The 19,885-nt window shown below is 47.4% G+C and overlaps 1 long non-coding RNA gene across 2 annotated transcripts in view; it reads left to right on the top strand.

Annotated features, from left to right (window-relative positions):
• Positions 1-1,117: 1,117 nt before the first annotated feature.
• Positions 1,118-19,885, top strand: part of LOC135977913 (uncharacterized) — a 46,665-nt gene continuing 27,897 nt past the window's right edge. Inside the window, exons 1-3 of one of the 2 annotated variants that reach the window (XR_010595345.1) lie at positions 1,118-1,247; positions 2,633-2,751; positions 8,644-8,769. This is a non-coding gene — a long non-coding RNA (uncharacterized LOC135977913). Of the gene's footprint in view, positions 1,248-2,632; positions 2,752-8,643; positions 8,770-19,885 lie in introns of those variants that run through there. The other variant, XR_010595346.1, reaches the window with a different exon arrangement.

Raw genomic sequence — 19,885 nt, 5'->3', positions numbered from 1 at the left:
AGACTAACAGATTTATTTGGGCATAAGCTTTCGTGAGTAAAAACCTCACTTCTTCGGATGCATAGAGTGAAAGTTACAGATGCAGGCATTATATACTGACACATGGAGAGCAGGGAGTTACTTCACAAGTGGAGAACCAGTGTTGACAGGGCCAATTCAAAAATCAGGGTGGATGTAGTCCACTCCCAATAATAGATGAGGAGGTGTCAATTCCAGGAGAGGAAAAGCTGCTTCTGTAGTGAGCCAGCCACTCCCAGTCCCTATTCAAGCCCAGATTAATGGTGTTGAATTTGCAAATGAATTTTAGTTCTGCTGTTTCTCTTTGAAGTCTGTTTCTGAAGTTTTTTTGTTCAATGATAGTGACTTTTAAATCTGTAATAGAATGACCAGGGAGATTGAAGTGTTCACATACTGTCTTATGTATGTTACCATTGCTGATGTCCGACATGGGGACATTAGGGTTTGTCCTTTTCCTTTTACCTTTTCCTCCATCCCTCCTTCCTTTCTCTTCATCTCTTACTTCTTTTGTCCTTTCTCTTGTTCCCCTCACACCACCAGGAGTGGTGTGTGTGTGTGTGTGTGTGTGTGTGTGTGTGTGTGTGTGTGTGTGTGTGGTGCTGATGGTTCTCTTCTCCTCCCCTTGTGGGGAGTTGATCCAAAACTGTGGGGTTGAAATAGTGCTTGGACCCCACTGACAGTAGATGCTGCCATTGTGTGACTTAGCATTAGTGTCTGGGATGACTTGGGTCAAGATCTCAACCTCCCTGCAACCCACTTCACTGCTGTCAGAATCCCTCCTGCACACCCTGTTAGAGCCGCCTCCCAGCCCAACCTGTGTCGGGGTGGAGAAGAGGATTCTGATGACTTGAGCTGTGGTTTGGAGGTGGAATATCTGTGAAGGGCACTGAGCAGGAGGTAGCAGGAGCTCACCCTACAAGGAGGGGGGTTGGCTCTGGAGGTTTCTAGAAAGGACAAGAAGACTCCATTTTGGGGTTCAGGAGGTGAATTCATCTCTCATTGATGGGCAGGTGCTGGGTGGAAATACTGCTGGTTCCAGGTTCCCTTAATTCCCCCTGATTCCTCGGGGCGTTTGAGTCTCTGACAGGTTCTCGTTCCCTTGCAGCAGGAGGACGTCACGGCAAAAATGATGCACCAGCTCCGCATCATCCTGCACTTACGCCACGTGCCTGAGACACTGCAGGGGCTGCGCCTCTGAGGCCTTCAGGAACTCCCGCTCCCTGCTGCAGGTACTGCTCTGGCTCACTGTAAATGGGGAGCTAGTGGAAGGGGAAATGGAGCCCCCTGGCACTCACTAAAAGGGAAAGTGATGGATTCTCCATCTCTTAATGTCATTTAATTTAGACTAGATACCTTTCTGGAATGTTTGTGCCCAAAAAGTAACTATTGTACTATACAGGAAGCCCATGATATGCAGGGGCTTAGATGAGATGCTCTAAAGGTCTCTTCTGGCCATAAAGTGTAGTAATTTTGGAAACAGTGAGTGTAGCATTGGGAGCAGCCTCTGATGTTTTATTGTCTAGCCGGCTTGCTTCCTAGAATGAAGACCCATTGAGTGGGGTGATTCACACAGAGTAGCTCAAACCTTCAAAGTGTCAGGCCAGCAGGAGGACATTAGCACTTCAGGGTTTGGTTGGGTGTGGCAGTGACACCACAAAGGCCTTTTGCAGGACGTCAGCTTATTGGTCAAATGTGTTAGGGAGGTGGTGACCTCAGAGAGAGATGCTGACATCAGAGAGAGATGCTGACATGAGGGCCAGGGAAACCTCAGAGACCCCTCTGGCTTTGCTTCAGCAAGTCTCCTCCTTGAGGTCTCTCTTTGAGGAAAGTAAGTGCCTCGGAGAGGTTTGTATCCTGTTCAGTCTGATCCACCTGGTGCCAGCTGAATTCTAAGCATGGAAAACACTAGTTCAAGGTGGCAGAATTTTATTCCCTCCCTGTGATTTTGTCCCGTAGAATCACTGGGGACATTAGTGTTTGTCCTTTTCATTTTACCTTTTCCTCCCTCCCTCCTTCCTTTCTCTTCATCTCTTACTTCTTTTGTCCTTTCTCCTGTTCCCCTCCCACCACCGGGAGTGGTTTGTGTGTGTGTGTGTGTTTGTGTGTTGCTGGGGGTGCTCTTCACCTCCCTTTGTGGGGAGTTCATCCAAACCTGTGTGGTTGAAATAGTGCTTGGACTCCACTGACACTAGATGCTGCCATCGTGTGGATTAGCATTGGTGTCTGGGATGACTTGGGGCAAGATCTCAACCTCCCCGGAACCCACTTCACTGCTGGCAGAATCCCTCCTGCCACCCCTGCTAGAGCCGCCTCCCTGGCCAACCTGGGTGGGGGTGGAGAAGAGGGTTCTGATAACTTGAGCTGTGGTTTGGTGGTGGAACATCTGTCAAGGGCACTGAGAGGGAGGTAGCAGCAGCTCACCCTTCAAGGAGGGGATTTGGCACTGGAGGTTACTAGAAAGGACAAGAAGACTCCATTCTGGGGTTCAGGAGGTGAATTCATCCCTCAGCGGTGGGCAGGTGCTGAGTGGAAATACTGCTGGTTCCAGGTGCCCTTAATTGCCCCTGATTCCTCGGGGCATTTGAGTCTCTGACAGGTTCTCGTTCCCTTGCAGCAGGAGGACGTCACGGCCAAAGTGATGCACCCGCATCATCCGCCACTTGCGCCAGGTGCCTGAGACACTGCATGGGTTGTTCCTCTGAGTCTTTCAGCAACTCCCGCTCCCTGCTGCAGGTACTGCTCTGTCTCACTGTAAATGGGGAACTAGTGGAAGGGGAAATGGAGCCCCCTGGCACTCACTAAAAGGGAAAGTGGTGGATTCTCCATCTCTTGATGTCATTGAATGAAGACTAGATGCCTTTCTGGAATGTGTGTGCCCAAAAAGTAACTATTGTACTATACAGGAGGCCTGTGATATGCAGGGGCTTAGATGAGATGCTCTAAAGGTCTCTTGTGGCCATAAAGTCTACAAATTTTGGAAACACTGAGTGTAGTATTGGGAGCAGCCTGTGATGTTTTACTGTCTAGCCGGCTTGCTTCCTAGAATGAAGACGCATTGAGTGGGGTGATCCACAGAGAGTACCTGTGTCAAGGCTGTATCCCCACTTTGAAGTTTAGGGTACAAATGTAGGGGCCTGCATGAAAACTTCTAAGCTTAACCACCATCCCAAGGCTAATTTCCTCCCCTGGGTAGCCTTGAGAAACCTTTCACCAATTCCCTGGTGAATACAGATCCAACCCCCTTGGATCTTAAAACAAGGAGAAATTAACCATCCCCCCTCCTTCCTCCCACCAACTCCTGGTGAATCAAGATCCAAACTCCTTGGATCTTAAAACAAGGAAAAATCAATCAGGTTCTTATAAATAAGGCTTTTAATTAAAGAAAAAGGTAAAAATCATCTCTGTAAAATCAGTATGGAAATTAACCTTACAGGGTAATCAAACTTAAAGAGCTCAGAGGACTCCCCTCTAGTCTTAGGTTCAAAGTACAGCAAACAAAGATAAACACTCTAGTAAAAGGTACATTTACAAGTTGAGAAAACAAAGGAAAACTAACACGCCTTGTTTGAAATAGGAGAGACTTGTTTAGAAAGATGTGGAGAACCTGGATTGATGTCTGGTCCCTCTCAGTCCCGAGGGCGAACACCCACACAAACAAAGAACAGAAACAAAAGCCTTCCCCTCCCCAAGATTTGAAAGTATCTTGTCCCCTTATTGGTCCTTTAGGTCAGATGCCAGCCAGGTTACCTGAGCTTCTTAACCCTTTAGAGGGAAAAGGATTTTGGAGTCTCTGGCCAGGAGGGATTTTATAGTACTGTACACAGGACAGCTGTTACCCTTCCCTTTATAGTTATGACAACCTCAAACCTTCAAAGTGTCAGGCCAGCAGCAGGACATTAGCACTTGAGAGTTTGGTTGGGTGTGGCAGTGACATCACAAAGGCCTTTTGCAGGATGTCAGCTTATTGGTCAAATGTGTTAGGGAGGTGGTGAGCTCAGAGAGAGATGCTGACATCAGCCTGGCAGGACAGGAGCACAGGGCCAGGGAAACCTCAGAGACCCCTGTGGCTTTGCTTCAGCAAGTCTCCTTCTCGAGGTCTCTCTTTGAGGACTGAGAGAGTATTAGGGTTCACGTACGTGAGTGCGTGCAGGAGCCTCTTTCGAGTTTTCTCCTTTCCTTTTACTGATTTTACTAGAAAACAGACGTCCCTGTTTAGAAGGTAAGAGCCTCCAAGAGGTTTTGGCAGCTGCTCAGTCTGATCCATCTGGTGCCAGCTGAATTCTAGGCATGGAAAACAGTAGTTTAAGATGGCAGAATTTTATTCCATCCCTTGGATTTTGTGCCGTAGAATCACTGGGGACATTAGGGTTTGTCCTTTTTGTTTTACCTTTTCCTCCATCCCTCCTTCCTTTCTCTTCATCTCTTACTTCTTTTGTCCTTTCTCCTGTTCCCCTCCCACCACCAGGAGTGGGGTGTGTGTGTGTGTGTGTGTGTGTGTTGCTGGGGGTGCTCATCACCTCTCCTTGTGGGAAGTTCATCGAAAACTGTGGGGTTGAAATAGTGTTTGGACTCCACTGACACTAGATGCTGCCATCCTGTGGCTTAGCATTAGTGTCTGGGATGACTTGGGTCAAGATCTCAACTTCCCCACAACCCACTTCACTGCTGCGAGAATCCCTCCTGCCCCCCCTGCTAGAAAACCTGTCGTATGAAAAGAGATTAGAGGAGCTCGGGTTGTTTAGTCTGACAAAACGAAGGCTGAGGGGGGAATATGATTGCTATCTTTAAATATATCAGAGGGATAAATACAAGGGAGGGAGAGGAATTATTTCAGCTGAGTACTAATGTGGACACGAGAACCAATGGATATAAACTGGCCGTGGGGAAGTTCAGGCTTGAAATCAGACGAAGGTTTCTGACCGTCAGAGGGGTGAAATATTGGAACGGCCTTCCGAGGGAAACGGTGGGGGCAACGGACCTGTCTGGTTTTAAGATTAAGTTGGATAAGTTTATGGAGGGAATGGTTTAATGGTAAAACATAGTAGCCGAGGAAAACCAAGCAATGGTACGTAAATAGCATAATGGCAAACAAGGGTCAGGCTAGAGACTCTTGCCTACATGCTCGGGGTATTACTGATCGCCATATTTGGGGTCGGGAAGGAATTTTCCTCCAGGGTAGATTGGCTGAGCCTCTGGAGGTTTTTCGCCTTCCTCCGCAGCATGGGGCAGGGATCACTAGCAGGAGGGTCCCTGCCGATTGAAGTCACTAAAACACAGGATTGGGGACTTCAACGGCACAGTCCAGGGAAGGGTCTTGTGGCCTGCAGCATGCAGGGGGTCAGACCAGATGATCATAATGGTCCCTTCTGACCTTAAAGTCTATGAGTCTATAAGACCAAATACCATCCCTGATAGACATTTATCTAACCTACTCTTAAATATCTCAAGAGATGGAGATTCCACAACCTCCCTCGGCAATTTATTTCAGTGTTTAACCACCCTGACAGTTAGGAACTTTTTCCTAATGTCCAACCTAGACCTCCCTTGCTGCACTTTAAACCCATTGCTTCTGGTTCTATCCTTAGAGGCTAAGGTGAACAAGTTTTCTCCCTCCTCCTTATGACACCCTTTTAAATACCTGAAAACTGCTATCATGTCTCCTCTCAGTCTTCTCTTTTCCAAACTAAACAAAGCCAATTCTTTCAGCCTTCCTTCATAGGTCATGTTCTCAAGACCTTTAATCATTCTTGTTGCTCTTCTCTGGACCCTTTCCAATTTCTCCACATCTTTTTTAAAATGCGGTGCCCAGAACTGGACACAATACTCCAGCTGAGGCCTAACCAGAGCAGAGTAGAGCGGAAGAATGACTTCTCGTGTCTTGCTCACAACACACCTGTTAATACATCCCAGAATCAGGTTTGCTTTTTTTGCAACAGCATCACACTGTTGACTCATATTTAGCTTGTGGTCCACTATAACCCCTAGATCCCTTTCTGCCGTACTCCTTCCTAGACAGTCTCTTCCCATTCTGTATGTGTGAAACTGATTGTTCCTTCCTAAGTGGAGCACTTTGCATTTGTCTTTGTTAAACTTCATCCTGTTTAACTCAGACCATTTCTCCAATTTGTCCAGATCATTTTGAATTATGACCCTGTCCTCCAAAGCAGTTGCAATCCCTCCCAGTTTGGTATCATCCGCAAACTTAATAAGCGTACTTTCTATGCCAATATCTAAGTCGTTGATGAAGATATTGAACAGCGCCGGTCCCAAAACAGACCCCTGCGATACCCCACTCGTTATGGCTTTCCAGCAGGATTGGGAACTATTAATAACAACTCTCTGAGTACGGTTATCCAGCCAGTTATGCACCCACCTTATAGTAGCCCCATCTAAATTGTATTTGCCTAGTTTATCAATAAGAATATCATGCGAGACCGTATCAAATGCCTTACTAAAGTCTAGGTATACCACATCCACAGCCTCACCCTTATCCACAAGGCTCGTTATCCTCTCAAAGAAAGCTATCAGATTGGTTTGACATGATTTGTTCTTCACAAATCCATGCTGGCTGTTCCCTATCACCTTACCACCTTCCAAGTGTTTGCAGATGATTTCCTTAATTACTTGCTCCATTATCTTCCCTGGCACAGAAGTTAAACTCACTGGGGTCTGTAGTTTCCTGGGTTGTTTTTATTTCCCTTTTTATAGATGGGCACTATATTTGCCCTTTTCCAGTCTTCTGGAATCTCTCCCGTCTCCCATGATTTTCCAAAGATAATAGCTAGAGGCTCAGATACCTCCTCTATTAGCTCCTTGAGTATTCTAGGATGCATTTCATCAGGCCCGGGTGACTTGCAGGCATCTAACTTTTCTAAGTGATTTTTAACTTGTTCTTTTTTTATTTTATCTGCTAAACCTACCCCCTTCCCATTAGCATTCACTATGTTAGGCATTCCTTCAGACTTCTCGGTGAAGACCGAAACAAAGAAGTCATTAAGCATCTCCGCCATTTCCAAGTTTCCTGTTACTGTTTCTCCCTCTTCACTAAGCAGTGGGCCTACCCTGTCTTTGGTCTTCCTCTTGCTTCTAATGTATTGATAAAAAGTCTTCTTGTTTCCCTTTATTCCCGTAGCTAGTTTGAGCTCATTTTGTGCCTTTGCCTTTCTAATCTTGCCCCTGCATTCCTGTGTTGTTTGCCTATATTCATCCTTTGTAATCTGTCCCAGTTTCCATTTTTTATATGACTCCTTTTTATTTTTTAGATCATGCAAGATCTCATGGTTAAGCCAAGGTGGTCTTTTGCCACATTTTCTATCTTTCCTAACCAGCGGAATAGCTTGCTTTTGGGCCCTTAATAGTGTCCCTTTGACAATCTGCCAACTCTCCTCAGTTGTTTTTCCCCTCAGTCTTGATTCCCATGGGACCTTACCTATCAGCTCTCTGAGCTTACCAAAATCTGCCTTCCTGAAATCCATTGTCTGTATTTTGCTGTTCTCCCTTCTACCCTTCCTTAGAATTGCAAACTCTATGATTTCATGATCACTTTCACCCAGGCTGCCTTCTACTTTCAAATTCTCAACGAGTTCCTCCCTATTTGTTAAAATCAAGTCTAGAACAGCTTCCCCCCAGTAGCTTTTTCAACCTTCTGAAATAAAAAGTTGTCTCCAATGCAGTCCAGGAATTTGTTGGATAGTCTGTGCCCCGCTGTGTTATTTTCCCAACATATAGCCGGATAGTTGAAGTCCCCCATCACCACCAAATCTTGGGCTTTGGATGATTTTGTTAGTTGCTTAAAAAAAGCCTCATCCACCTCTTCCACCTGGTTAGGTGGCCTGTAGTAGACTCCTAGCATGACATCTCCCTTGTTTTTTACCCCTTTTAGCCTAACCCAGAGACTCTCAACACTTCCGTCTCCTATGTCCATCTCTACCTCAGTCCAAGTGTGTACATTTTTAATATACAAGGCAACACCTCCTCCCTTTTTCCCCTGTCTATCCTTCCTGAGCAAGCTGTACCCATCCACACCAACATTCCAATCACGTGTATTATCCCACCAAGTTTCAGTGATGCCAACAATGTCATAGTTGTATTTATTTATTAGCACTTCCAGTTCTTCCTGCTTATTCCCCATACTTCTCGCATTTGTATATAGGCATCTAAGATACTGGTTTGATCTTTCCTCCCAGTTTTGTCCTGACCCTCCTTTCTCTCTGACAATATAGCCCACACTCCCTCTCGTTTTTGACCCATCTCCCCGGTCTCCATGTTCCCCACTTACCTTTGGGCTTTGCTCACCTGTCCCCGTCGAACCTAGTTTAAAGCCCTCCTCACTAGGTTAGCCAGTCTGTGTCCAAAGGTACTAATAACTTGAGCTGTGGTTTGGAGGTGGAACAGCTGTCAAGGGCACTGAGGGGGAGATAGCAGGAGCTCATCCTTCAAGGAGGGGGGTTGTCACTGGAGGTTACTAGAAAGGACAAGAAGACTCCATTCTGGGGTTCAGGAGGTGAATTTATCCCTCAGTGGTGGGCAGGTGATGGGTGGAAGTAGTGCTGGTTCCAGGTGCCCTTAATTCCCGCTGATTCCTCGGGGCGTTTGAGTCTCTGACAGGTTCTCGTTCCCTTGCAGCAGGAGGACGTCACGGCCAAAAGTGATGCACCAGCTCCGCATCATCCGGCACTTGCGCCAGATTCCTGAGACACTGCAGGGGCTGTGCCTCTGAGGCCATCAGCAACTCCCGCTCCCTGCTGCAGGTACTGCTCTGTCTCACTGTAAATGGGGAGCTAGTGGAAGGGGAAATGGAGCCCCGTGGCACTCACCAAAAGGGAAAGTGGTGGATTCTACATCTCTTGATGTCATTGAAGGAAGACTAGATGCCTTTCTGCAAAGTGTGTGCCCAAAAAGTAACTATTGTACTATACAGCAAGCCTATGGTATGCAAGGGGTTAGATGAGATGCTCTAAAGGTCTCTTCTGGCCATAAAGTGTATTAATTTTGGAAACACTGAGTGTAGCATTGGGAGCAGCCTCTGATGTTTTACCGTCTAGCCGGCTTGCTTCCTAGAATGAACAGGCATTGAGTGGGGTGATCCACAGAGAGTAGCTGAAACCTTCAAAGTGTCAGCCCAGTAACAGGACATTAGCACTTCCGGGGAAGGGTGGGTGTGGCAGTGATATCACAAAGGCCTTTTGCAGGACGTCAGCCTATTGGTCAAAGGTGTTAGGGAGGTGGTGACCTCCGAGAGAGATGCTGACATCAGCCTGGCAGGACAGGAGCACAGGGCCAGGGAAACCTCAGAGACCCCTGTGGCTTTGCTTCAGCAAGTCTCCTTCTCGAGGTCTCTCTTTGAGGACTGAGAGAGTGTTAGGGTTGACGTATGTGAGTGTGAGCAGGAGCCTCTTTCGAGTTTTCTCCTTTCCTTTTGACGGATTTTACTAGAAAACAGACGTCCTGTTGAGAAGGTAAGAGCCTCCAAGAGGTTTTGGTACTTGCTCAGTCTGATCCACCTGGTGCCAGCTGAATTCTAGGCATGGAAAACAGTAGTTCAAGGTGGCAGAATTTTATAGTCCACCTGGGATTTTGTCCCGTAGAATCACTGGGGACATTAGGGTTTGTCCTTTTCGTTTTACCTTTTCCTCCATCCCTCCTTCCTTTCTCTTCATCTCTTACTTCTTTTGTCCTTTCTCCTGTTCCCCTCCCACTACCAGGAGTGGTGTGTGTGTGTGTATGTGTGTGTTGCTGGGGGTGCTCTTCACCTCCCCTTGTCGGGAGTTCATCCAAAACTGTGGGGTTGAAATAGATAGATTCTAGGACTGGAAGGGACCTCCAGAGGTCATCGAGTCCTGTCCCCTGCCCGCATGGCAGGACCAAATACCATCTAGACCATCCCTGATAGACATTTATCTAACCTACTCTTAAATATCTCAAGAGATGGAGATTCCACAACCTCCCTAGGCAATTTATTCCAGTGTTTAACCACCCTGACAGTTAGGAACTTTTTCCTAATGTCCAACCTAGACGTCCCTTGCTGCAGTTTAGACCCATTGCTTCTGGTTCTATCCTTAGAGGCTAAGGTGAACAAGTTTTCTCCCTCCTCCTTATGACACCCTTTTAAATACCTGAAAACTGCTATCATGTCTCCTCTCAGTCTTCTCTTTTCCAAACTAAACAAAGCCAATTCTTTCAGCCTTCCTTCATAGGTCATGTTCTCAAGACCTTTAATCATTCTTGTTGCTCTTCTCTGGACCCTTTCCAATTTCTCCACATCTTTTTTAAAATGCGGTGCCCAGAACTGGACACAATACTCCAGCTGAGGCCAAACCAGAGCAGAGTAGAGCGGAAGAATGACTTCTCGTGTCTTGCTCACAACACACTTGTTAATACATCCCAGAATCAGGTTTGCTTTTTTTGCAACAGCATCACACTGTTGACTCATATTTAGCTTGTGGTCCACTATAGCCCCTAGATCCCTTTCTGCCGTACTCCTTCCTAGACAGTCTCTTCCCATTCTGTATGTGTGAAACTGATTGTTCCTTCCTAAGTGGAGCACTTTGCATTTGTCTTTGTTAAACTTCATCCTGTTTAACTCAGACCATTTCTCCAATTTGTCCAGATCATTTTGAATTATGACCCTGTCCTCCAAAGCAGTTGCAATCCCTCCCAGTTTGGTATCATCCGCAAACTTAATAAGCGTACTTTCTATGCCAATATCTAAGTCGTTGATGAAGATATTGAACAGCGCCGGTCCCAAAACAGACCCCTGCGATACCCCACTCGTTATGGCTTTCCAGCAGGATTGGGAACTATTAATAACAACTCTCTGAGTACGGTTATCCAGCCAGTTATGCACCCACCTTATAGTAGCCCCATCTAAATTGTATTTGCCTAGTTTATCAATAAGAATATCATGCGAGACCGTATCAAATGCCTTACTAAAGTCTAGGTATACCACATCCACAGCCTCACCCTTATCCACAAGGCTCGTTATCCTATCAAAGAAAGCTATCAGATTGGTTTGACATGATTTGTTCTTCACAAATCCATGCTGGCTGTTCCCTATCACCTTACCACCTTCCAAGTGTTTGCAGATGATTTCCTTAATTACTTGCTCCATTATCTTCCCTGGCACAGAAGTTAAACTCACTGGAGTCTGTAGTTTCCTGGGTTGTTTTTATTTCCCTTTTTATAGATGGGCACTATATTTGCCCTTTTCCAGTCTTCTGGAATCTCTCCCGTCTCCCATGATTTTCCAAAGATAATAGCTAGAGGCTCAGATACCTCCTCTATTAGCTCCTTGAGTATTCTAGGATGCATTTCATCAGGCCCGGGTGACTTGCAGGCATCTAACTTTTCTAAGTGATTTTTAACTTGTTCTTTTTTTATTTTATCTGCTAAACCTACCCCCTTCCCTTTAGCATTCACTATGTTAGGCATTCCTTCAGACTTCTCGGTGAAGACCGAAACAAAGAAGTCATTAAGCATCTCCGCCATTTCCAAGTTTCCTGTTACTGTTTCTCCCTCTTCACTAAGCAGCGGGCCTACCCTGTCTTTGGTCTTCCTCTTGCTTCTAATGTATTGATAAAAAGTCTTCTTGTTTCCCTTTATTCCCGTAGCTAGTTTGAGCTCATTTTGTGCCTTTGCCTTTCTAATCTTGCCCCTGCATTCCTGTGTTGTTTGCCTATATTCATCCTTTGTAATCTGTCCCAGTTTCCATTTTTTATATGACTCCTTTTTATTTTTTAGATCATGCAAGATCTCATGGTTAAGCCAAGGTGGTCTTTTGCCACATTTTCTATCTTTCCTAACCAGCGGAATAGCTTGCTTTTGGGCCCTTAATAGTGTCCCTTTGAAAAACTGCCAACTCTCCTCAGTTGTTTTTCCCCTCAGTCTTGATTCCCATGGGACCTTACCTATCAGCTCTCTGAGCTTACCAAAATCTGCCTTCCTGAAATCCATTGTCTCTATTTTGCTGTTCTCCCTTCTACCCTTCCTTAGAATTGCAAACTCTATGATTTCATGATCACTTTCACCCAGGCTGCCTTCTACTTTCAAATTCTCAACGAGTTCCTCCCTATTTGTTAAAATCAAGTCTAGAACAGCTTCCCCCCTAGTAGCTTTTTCAACCTTCTGAAATAAAAAGTTGTCTCCAATGCAGTCCAGGAATTTGTTGGATAGTCTGTGCCCCGCTGTGTTATTTTCCCAACATATATCCGGATAGTTGAAGTCTCCCATCACCACCAAATCTTGGGCTTTGGATGATTTTGTTAGTTGCTTAAAAAAAGCCTCATCCACCTCTTCCACCTGGTTAGGTAGCCTGTAGTAGACTCCTAGCATGACATCTCCCTTGTTTTTTACCCCTTTTAGCCTAACCCAGAGACTCTCAACACTTCCGTCTTCTATGTCCATCTCTACCTCAGTCCAAGTGTGTACATTTTTAATATACAAGGCAACACCTCCTCCCTTTTTCCCCTGTCTATCCTTCCTGAGCAAGCTGTACCCATCCACACCAACATTCCAATCATGTGTATTATCCCACCAAGTTTCAGTGATGCCAACAATGTCATAGCTGTATTTATTTATTAGCACTTCCAGTTCTTCCTGCTTATTCCCCATACTTCTCGCATTTGTATATAGGCATCTAAGATACTGGTTTGATCTTTCCTCCCAGTTTTGTCCTGACCCTCCTTTCCCTCTGACAATATAGCCCACACTCCCTCTCGTTTTTGACCCATCTCCCCGGTCTCCATGTTCCCCACTTACCTGTGGGTTTTGCTCACCTGACCCTGTCGAACCTAGTTTAAAGCCCTCCTCACTAGGTTAGCCAGTCTGTGTCCAAAGGTACTAATAACTTGAGCTGTGGTTTGGAGGTGGAACAGCTGTCAAGGGCACTGAGGGGGAGATAGCAGGAGTTCATCCTTCAAGGAGGGGGGTTGGCACTGGCGGTTACTAGAAAGGACAAGAAGACTCCATTCTGGGGTTCAGGAGGTGAATTCATTCCTCAGTGGTGGGCAGGTGCTGGGTGGAAATACTGCTGGTTCCAGGTGCCCTTAATTCCCGCTGATTCCTCGGGGCGTTTGAGTCTCTGACAGGTTCTCGTTCCCTTGCAGCAGGAGGACGTCACGGCCAAAGTGATGCACCAGCATCATCCGGCACTTGCGCCAGGTTCCAGAGACACTGCAGGGTTTGTGCCTCTGAGGCCATCAGCAGCGGGTTAGATTAGATGCTCTAAAGGTCTCTTGTGGCCATAAAGTCTCCTAATTTTGGAAACACTGAGTGTAGCATTGGGAGCAGCCTCTGATGTTTTACTGTCTAGCCCGCTTGCTTCCTAGAATGAGGACGCATTGAGTGCGGTGATCCACAGAGAGTAGCTCAAACCTTCAAAGTGTCAGGCCAGTAGCAGGACATTAGCACTTTAGGGTTTGGTTGGGTGTGGCAGTGATATCACAAAGGCCTTATCCTGGACCTCAGCCTATATGTCAAAGGTGTTAGGGAGGTGGTTACCTGAGAGAGAGATGCTGACATCAGCCAGGCAGGACAGGAGCGCAGGGCCTGGGAAACCTCAGAGACCCCTGTGGCTTTGCTTCAGCAAGTCTCCTTCTCGACGTCTCCCTTTAGGACTCAGAGAGTATTAGGGTTCAAGTATGTGAGTGCGAGGAGGAACCTCTTTCGGGTTTTCTCCTTTTATTGATTTTACTAGAAAACAGACGTGCCTGTTGAGAAGGTAAGAGCCTTGGAGAGGTTTTTAACCTGCTCAGTCTGATCCATCTGGTGCCAGCTGAATTCTAGGCATGGAAAACACTAGTTCAAGGTGGCAGAATTTTATAGACCACCTGGGATTTTGTGCCGTAGAATCACTGGGGACATTAGGGTTTTTCCTTTTCGTTTTACCTTTTCCTCCATCCCTCCTTCCTTTCTCTTGTTCCCCTCTCACCACCAGGAGTGGTGTGTGTGTGTGTGTTGCTGGGGGTGCTCCTCACCTCCCCTTATGGGAAGTTGACACTGCAGGGGCTGTGCCTCTGTGGACATCAGCAACTCCCACTCCCTGCTGCATGTACTGCTCTGGCTCACTGTAAACGGGGTGCTAGTGGAAGGGGAAATGGAGCCCCCTGGCACTCACTAAAAGGGAAAGTGGTGGATTCTCCATCTCTTGATGTCATTGAATGAAGACTAGATGCCTGTCTGGAATGTGTGTGCCCAAAAAGTAACTATTGTACTATACAGGAAGCCTGTGATATGCAGGGGCTTAGATTAGATGCTCTAAAGGTCTCTTGTGGCCATAAAGTCTACTAATTTTGGAAACACTGAGTGTAGCATTGGGAGCAGCCTCTGATGTTTTACTGTCTAGCCCGCTTGCTTCCTAGAATGAGGACGCATTGAGTGGGGTGATCCACAGAGAGTAGCTCAAACCTTCAAAGTGTCAGGCCAGTAGCAGGATATTAGCACTTTAGGGTTTGGTTGGGTGTGGCAGTGATATCACAAAGGCCTTTCCCAGGACCTCAGCCTATTGGTCAAAGGTGTTAGGGAGGTGGTGACCTCAGAGAGAGATGCTGACATCAGCCAGGCAGGAGAGGGGCGCAGGGCCAGGGAAACCTCAGAGACCCCTGTGGCTTTGCTTCAGCAAGTCTCCTTCTCGACGTCTCTCTTTGAGGACTGAGAGAGTATTAGGCTTCACGTATTTGAGTTAGAGCAGGAGCCTCTTTCGAGTTGTCTCCTTTCCTTTTACTGATTTTACTAGAAAACAGACGTCCCTGTTTAGAAGGTAAGAGCCTCCAAGAGGTTTTGGAAGCTGCTCAGTCTGATCCATCTGGTGCCAGCTGAATTCTAGGCATGGAAAACACTAGTTCAAGGTGGCAGAATTTTATAGCCCACCTGGGATTTTGTGCCGTAGAAGCACTGGGGACATTAGGGTTTGTCCTTTTCGTTTTACCTTTTCCTCCATCTCTCCTTCCTTTCTCTTCATCTCTTACTTCTTTTGTCCTTTCTCCTGTTCCCCTCCCACTACCAGGAGTGGTGTGTGTGTGTGTATGTGTGTGTTGCTGGGGGTGCTCTTCAGCTCCCCTTGTGGGAAGTTGATCCAAAATTGTGGCAAGATCTCAACCTTCCCGCAACCCACTTCACTGCTGCCAGAATCCCTCCTGCCCCCCCTGCTAGAGCCACCTCCCTGCCCAACCTGGGTGGGGGTGGAGAAGAGGGTTCTGATAACTTGAGCTGTGGTTTGGAGGTGGAACAGCGGTCAAGGGCACTGAGGGGGAGGTAGCAGGAGCTCACCCTACAAGAACGGGGGTTGGTATTGGAGGTTACTAGAAAGGACAAGAAGACTCCATTCTGGGGTTCAGGAGGTGAATTCATCCCTCAGTGGTGGGCAGGTGCTAAGTGGAAATACTGCTGGTTCATGGTTCCCTTAATTCCCCCTGATTCCTCGGGGCGTTTGAGTCTCTGACAGGTTCTCGTTCCCTTGCAGCAGGAGAACGTCATGGCCAAAGTGATGCACCAGCATCATCCGGCACTTGCGCCAGCTTCCTGAGACACTGCAGGGGCTGTTCCTCTGAGGCCATCAGCAACTCCCGCTCCCTGCTGCAGGTACTGCTCTGGCTCACTGTAAACGGGGAGCTAGTGGAAGGGGAAATGGAGCCCCCTGGCACTCACTAAAAGGGAAAGTGGTGGATTCTCCATCTCTTGATGTCATTGAATGAAGACTAGATGCCTTTCTGGAATGTGTGTGCCCAAAAAGTAACTATTGTACTATAGAGGAAGCCTATGATATGCAGGGGCTTAGATGAGATGCTCTAAAGGTCTCTTCTGGCCATAAAGTCTACTAATTTTGGAAACAGTGAGTGTAGCATTGGAAGCAGCCTCTGATGTTTTACTGTCGAGCCGGCTTGCTTCCTAGAATGAAGACGCATTGAGTGGGGTGATCCACAGAGAGTAGCTCAAACCTTCAAAGTGTCAGGCCAGCAGCAGGACATTAGCACTTCAGCGTTTGGTTGGGTGTGGCAGTGACATCACAAAGGCCTTTTGCAGGAGCTCAGCCTATTGGTCAAAGGTGTTAGGGAGGTGGTTACCTCAGAGAGAGATGCTGACATCAGCAAGGCAGGACAGGGGCGCAGGGCCAGGGAAACCTCAGAGACCCTTGTGGCTTTACTTCAGCAAGTCTCCTTCTCCAGGTCTCTCTTTGAGGACTGAGAGAGTATTAGGGTTCACGTATTTGAGTGCCAGCAGGAGCCTGTTTAAAGTTTTCTCCTTTCCTTTTACTGATTTTACTAGAAAACAGACGTCCCTGTTAGAATCATAGAATCATAGAATATCAGAGTTGGAAGGGACCTCAAGAGGTCATCTAGTCCAACCCCCTGCTCAAAGCAGGACCAATTCCCAGCTAAATCATCCCAGCCAGGGCTTTGTCAAGCCGGGCCTTAAAAACCTCCAAGGAAGGAGACTCCACCACCTCCCTAGGTAACGCATTCCAGTGTTTCACCACCCTCCTAGTGAAATAGTTTTTCCTGATATCCAACCTGGACCTCCCCCACTGCAACTTGAGACCATTGCTCCTTGTTCTGTCATCTGCCACCACTGAGAACAGCCGAGCTCCATCCTCTTTGGAACCCCCCCTTCAGGTAGTTGAAGGCTGCTATCAAATCCCCCCCTCATTCTTCTCTTCTGGAGACTAAACAATCCCAGTTCCCTCAGCCTCTCCTCATAAGTCATGTGCTCCAGACCCCTAATCATTTTTGTTGCCCTCCGCTGAACTCTTTCCAATTTTTCCACATCCTTCTTGTAGTGTGGGGCCCAAAACTGGACACAGTATTCCAGATGAGGCCTCACCAATGTCGAATAAAGGGGAATGATCACGTTCCTCGATCTGCTGGCAATGCCCCTACTTATACAGCCCAAAATGCCGTTAGCCTTCTTGGCAACAAGAGCACACTGTTGACTCATATCCAGCTTCTCGTCCACTGTGACCCCTAGGTCCTTTTCTGCAGAACTGCTACCTAGCCATTCGGTCCCTAGTCTGTAGCAGTGCATGGGATTCTTCCGTCCTAAGTGCAGGACTCTGCACTTGTCCTTGTTGAACCTCATCAGGTTTTTTCGGCCCAATCCTCTAATGTGTCTAGGTCCCTCTGTATCCTATCCCTACCCTCTAGTGTATCTACCACGCCTCCTAGTTTAGTGTCATCTGCAAACTTGCTGAGAGTGCAGTCCACACCATCCTCCAGATCATTAATAAAGATATTAAACAAAACCGGTTCAGGACCGACCCTTGGGGCACTCCGCTTGAAACCGGCTGCCAACTAGACATGGAGCCATTGATCACTACCCGTTGAGCCCGACGATCTAGCCAGCTTTCTATCCAGCTTACAGTCCATTCATCCAGCCCATACTTCTTTAACTTGGCGGCAAGAATACTGTGGGAGACCGTATCAAAAGCTTTGCAAAAGTCAAGGAATAACACATCCACTGCTTTCCCCTCATCCACAGAGCCAGTTATCTCATCATAGAAGGCAATTAGGTTAGTCAGGCACGACTTCCCCTTCGTGAATCCATGCTGACTGTTCCTGATCACTTTCCTCTCCTCTAAATGTTTCATAATTGATTCCTTGAGGACCTGCTCCATGATTTTTCCAGGGACTGAGGTGAGGCTGACTGGCCTATAGTTCCCCGGATCCTCCTCCTTCCCTTTTTTAAAGGTGGGCACGACATTCGCCTTTTTCCAGTCATCTGGGACCTCCCCCGATCGCCATGAGTTTTCAAAAATAATGGCTAATGGCTCTGCAATCTCACCCGCCAACTCCTTTAGCACCCTCGGATGCAGCGAACCCGGCCCCATGGACTTGTGCATGTCCAGTTTTTCTAAATAGTCCCGAACCACTTCTTTCTCCACAGAGGGCTGGTCACCTTCTCCCCATGCTGTACTGCCCAGTGCAGCAATCTGGGAGCTGACCTTGTGCGTGAAGACAGAGGCAAAAAAATCATTGAGTACATTAGCTTTTTCCACATCCTCGGTCACTAGGTTGCCTCCCTCATTCAGTAGGGGGCCCACACTTTCCTTGATTTTCTTCTTGCTAACATACTTGTAGAAACCCTTCTTGTTACTCTTAACATCTCTTGCTAACTGCAACTCCAAATGTGATTTGGCCTTCCTGATTTCACTCCTGCATGCCTGAGCAATATTTTTATACTCCTCCCTGGTCATTTGTCCAATCTTCCACTTCTTGTAAGCTTCTTTTTTGCGTTTAAGATCAGCAAGGATTTCACTGTTTAGCCAAGCTGGTCTGCCATATTTACTATTCTTTCTACACATCGGGATGGTTTGTTCCTGCAACCTCAATAAGGATTCTTTAAAATACAGCCAGCTCTCCTGGACCCCTTTGCCCTTCATGTTATTCTCCCAGGGGATCCTGCCCATCTGTTCCCTGAGGGAGTCAAAGTCTGCTTTTCTGAAGTCCAGGGTCCGTATTCTGCTGCTCTCCTTTCTTCCTTGTGACAGGATCCTGAACTAGACCATCTCATGGCCACTGCCTCCCAGGTTCCCATCCACTTTTGCTTCCCCTATTAATTCTTCCCTGTTTGTGAGTAGCAGGTCAAGAAAAGCTCTGCCCCTAGTTGGTTCCTCCAGCACTTGCACCAGGAAATTGTCCCCTACACTTTCCAAAAATTTCCTGGATTGTCTGTGCACCGCTGTATTGCTCTCCCAGCAGATATCAGGGTGATTAAAGTCTCCCATGAGAACCAGGGCCTGCGATTTAGCAACTTCTGCTAGTTGCCAGAAGAAAGCCTCGTCCACCTCATCCCCCTGGTCTGGTGGTCTATACCAGACTCCAACCGTGACATCCCCCTTGTTGCTCACACTTCTCAACTTTATCCAGAGACTCTCAGGTTTTTCTGCAGTTTCATACCGGAGCTCTGAGCAGTCATACTCCTCTCTTACATACAACGCAACTCCCCCACCTTTTCTACCCTGCCTGTCCTTCCTGAACAGTTTATATCCATCCATGACAGTACTCCAGTCATGTGAGTTATCCCACCAAGTCTCTGTTATTCCAATCACATCATAGTTCCCTGACTGTGCCAGGACTTCCAGTTCTCCCAGCTTGTTTCCCAGGCTTCTTGCATTTGTGTATAGGCACTTAAGATAACTCATCGATCGTCCCTCTTTCTCAGCATGAGACAGGAGTCCTCCCCCCTTGCGCTCTCCTGCTTGTGCTTCCTCCCAGGATCCCATTTCCCCACTTACCTCAGGGCTTTGGTCTCCTTCCCCCGGTGAACCTAGTTTAAAGCCCTCCTCACTAGGTTAGCCAGCCTGCTGGCGAAGATGCTCTTCCCTCTCTTCGTTAGGTGGAGCCCGTCTCTGCCTAGCACTCCTCCTTCTTGGAACACCATCCCATGGTTGAAGAATCCAAAGCCTTCTCTCCGACACCACCTGCATAGCCATTCGTTGACTTCCACGATTCGACGGTCTCTACCCCGGCCTTTTCCTTGCACAGGGAGGATGGACGAGAACACCACTTGCGCCTCAAACTCCTTTATCCTTCTTCCCAGAGCCACGTAGTCTGCAGTGATCTGCTCAAGGTCATTCTTGGCAGTATCATTGGTGCCCACGTGGAGAAGCAGGAAGGGGTAGCGATCCGAGGGCTTGATGAGTCTCGGCAGTCTCTCCGTCACATCGTGTATCCTAGCTCCGGGCAAGCAGCAGACCTCTTGGTTTTCCCAGTCGGGGCGGCAGATAGATGACTCAGTCCCCCTGAGGAGGGAGTCCCCGACCACCACCACCCTCCTCCTCCTCTTGGGAGTGGTGGTCGTGGAACCCCCATCCCTAGGACAGTGCATCTTTTGCCTTCCAATCGGTGGAGTCTCCTTCTGCTCCCTTCCCTCAGAT

The sequence above is a fragment of the Chrysemys picta genome, unplaced genomic scaffold, assembly GCF_011386835.1.
Source record: "Chrysemys picta bellii isolate R12L10 unplaced genomic scaffold, ASM1138683v2 scaf75, whole genome shotgun sequence".
Classification (NCBI taxonomy): Eukaryota; Metazoa; Chordata; order Testudines; family Emydidae; genus Chrysemys; species Chrysemys picta.
The sequence above is the reverse complement of the archived record's forward strand: the minus strand, read 5'-3'. Positions and strand labels throughout refer to the sequence as shown.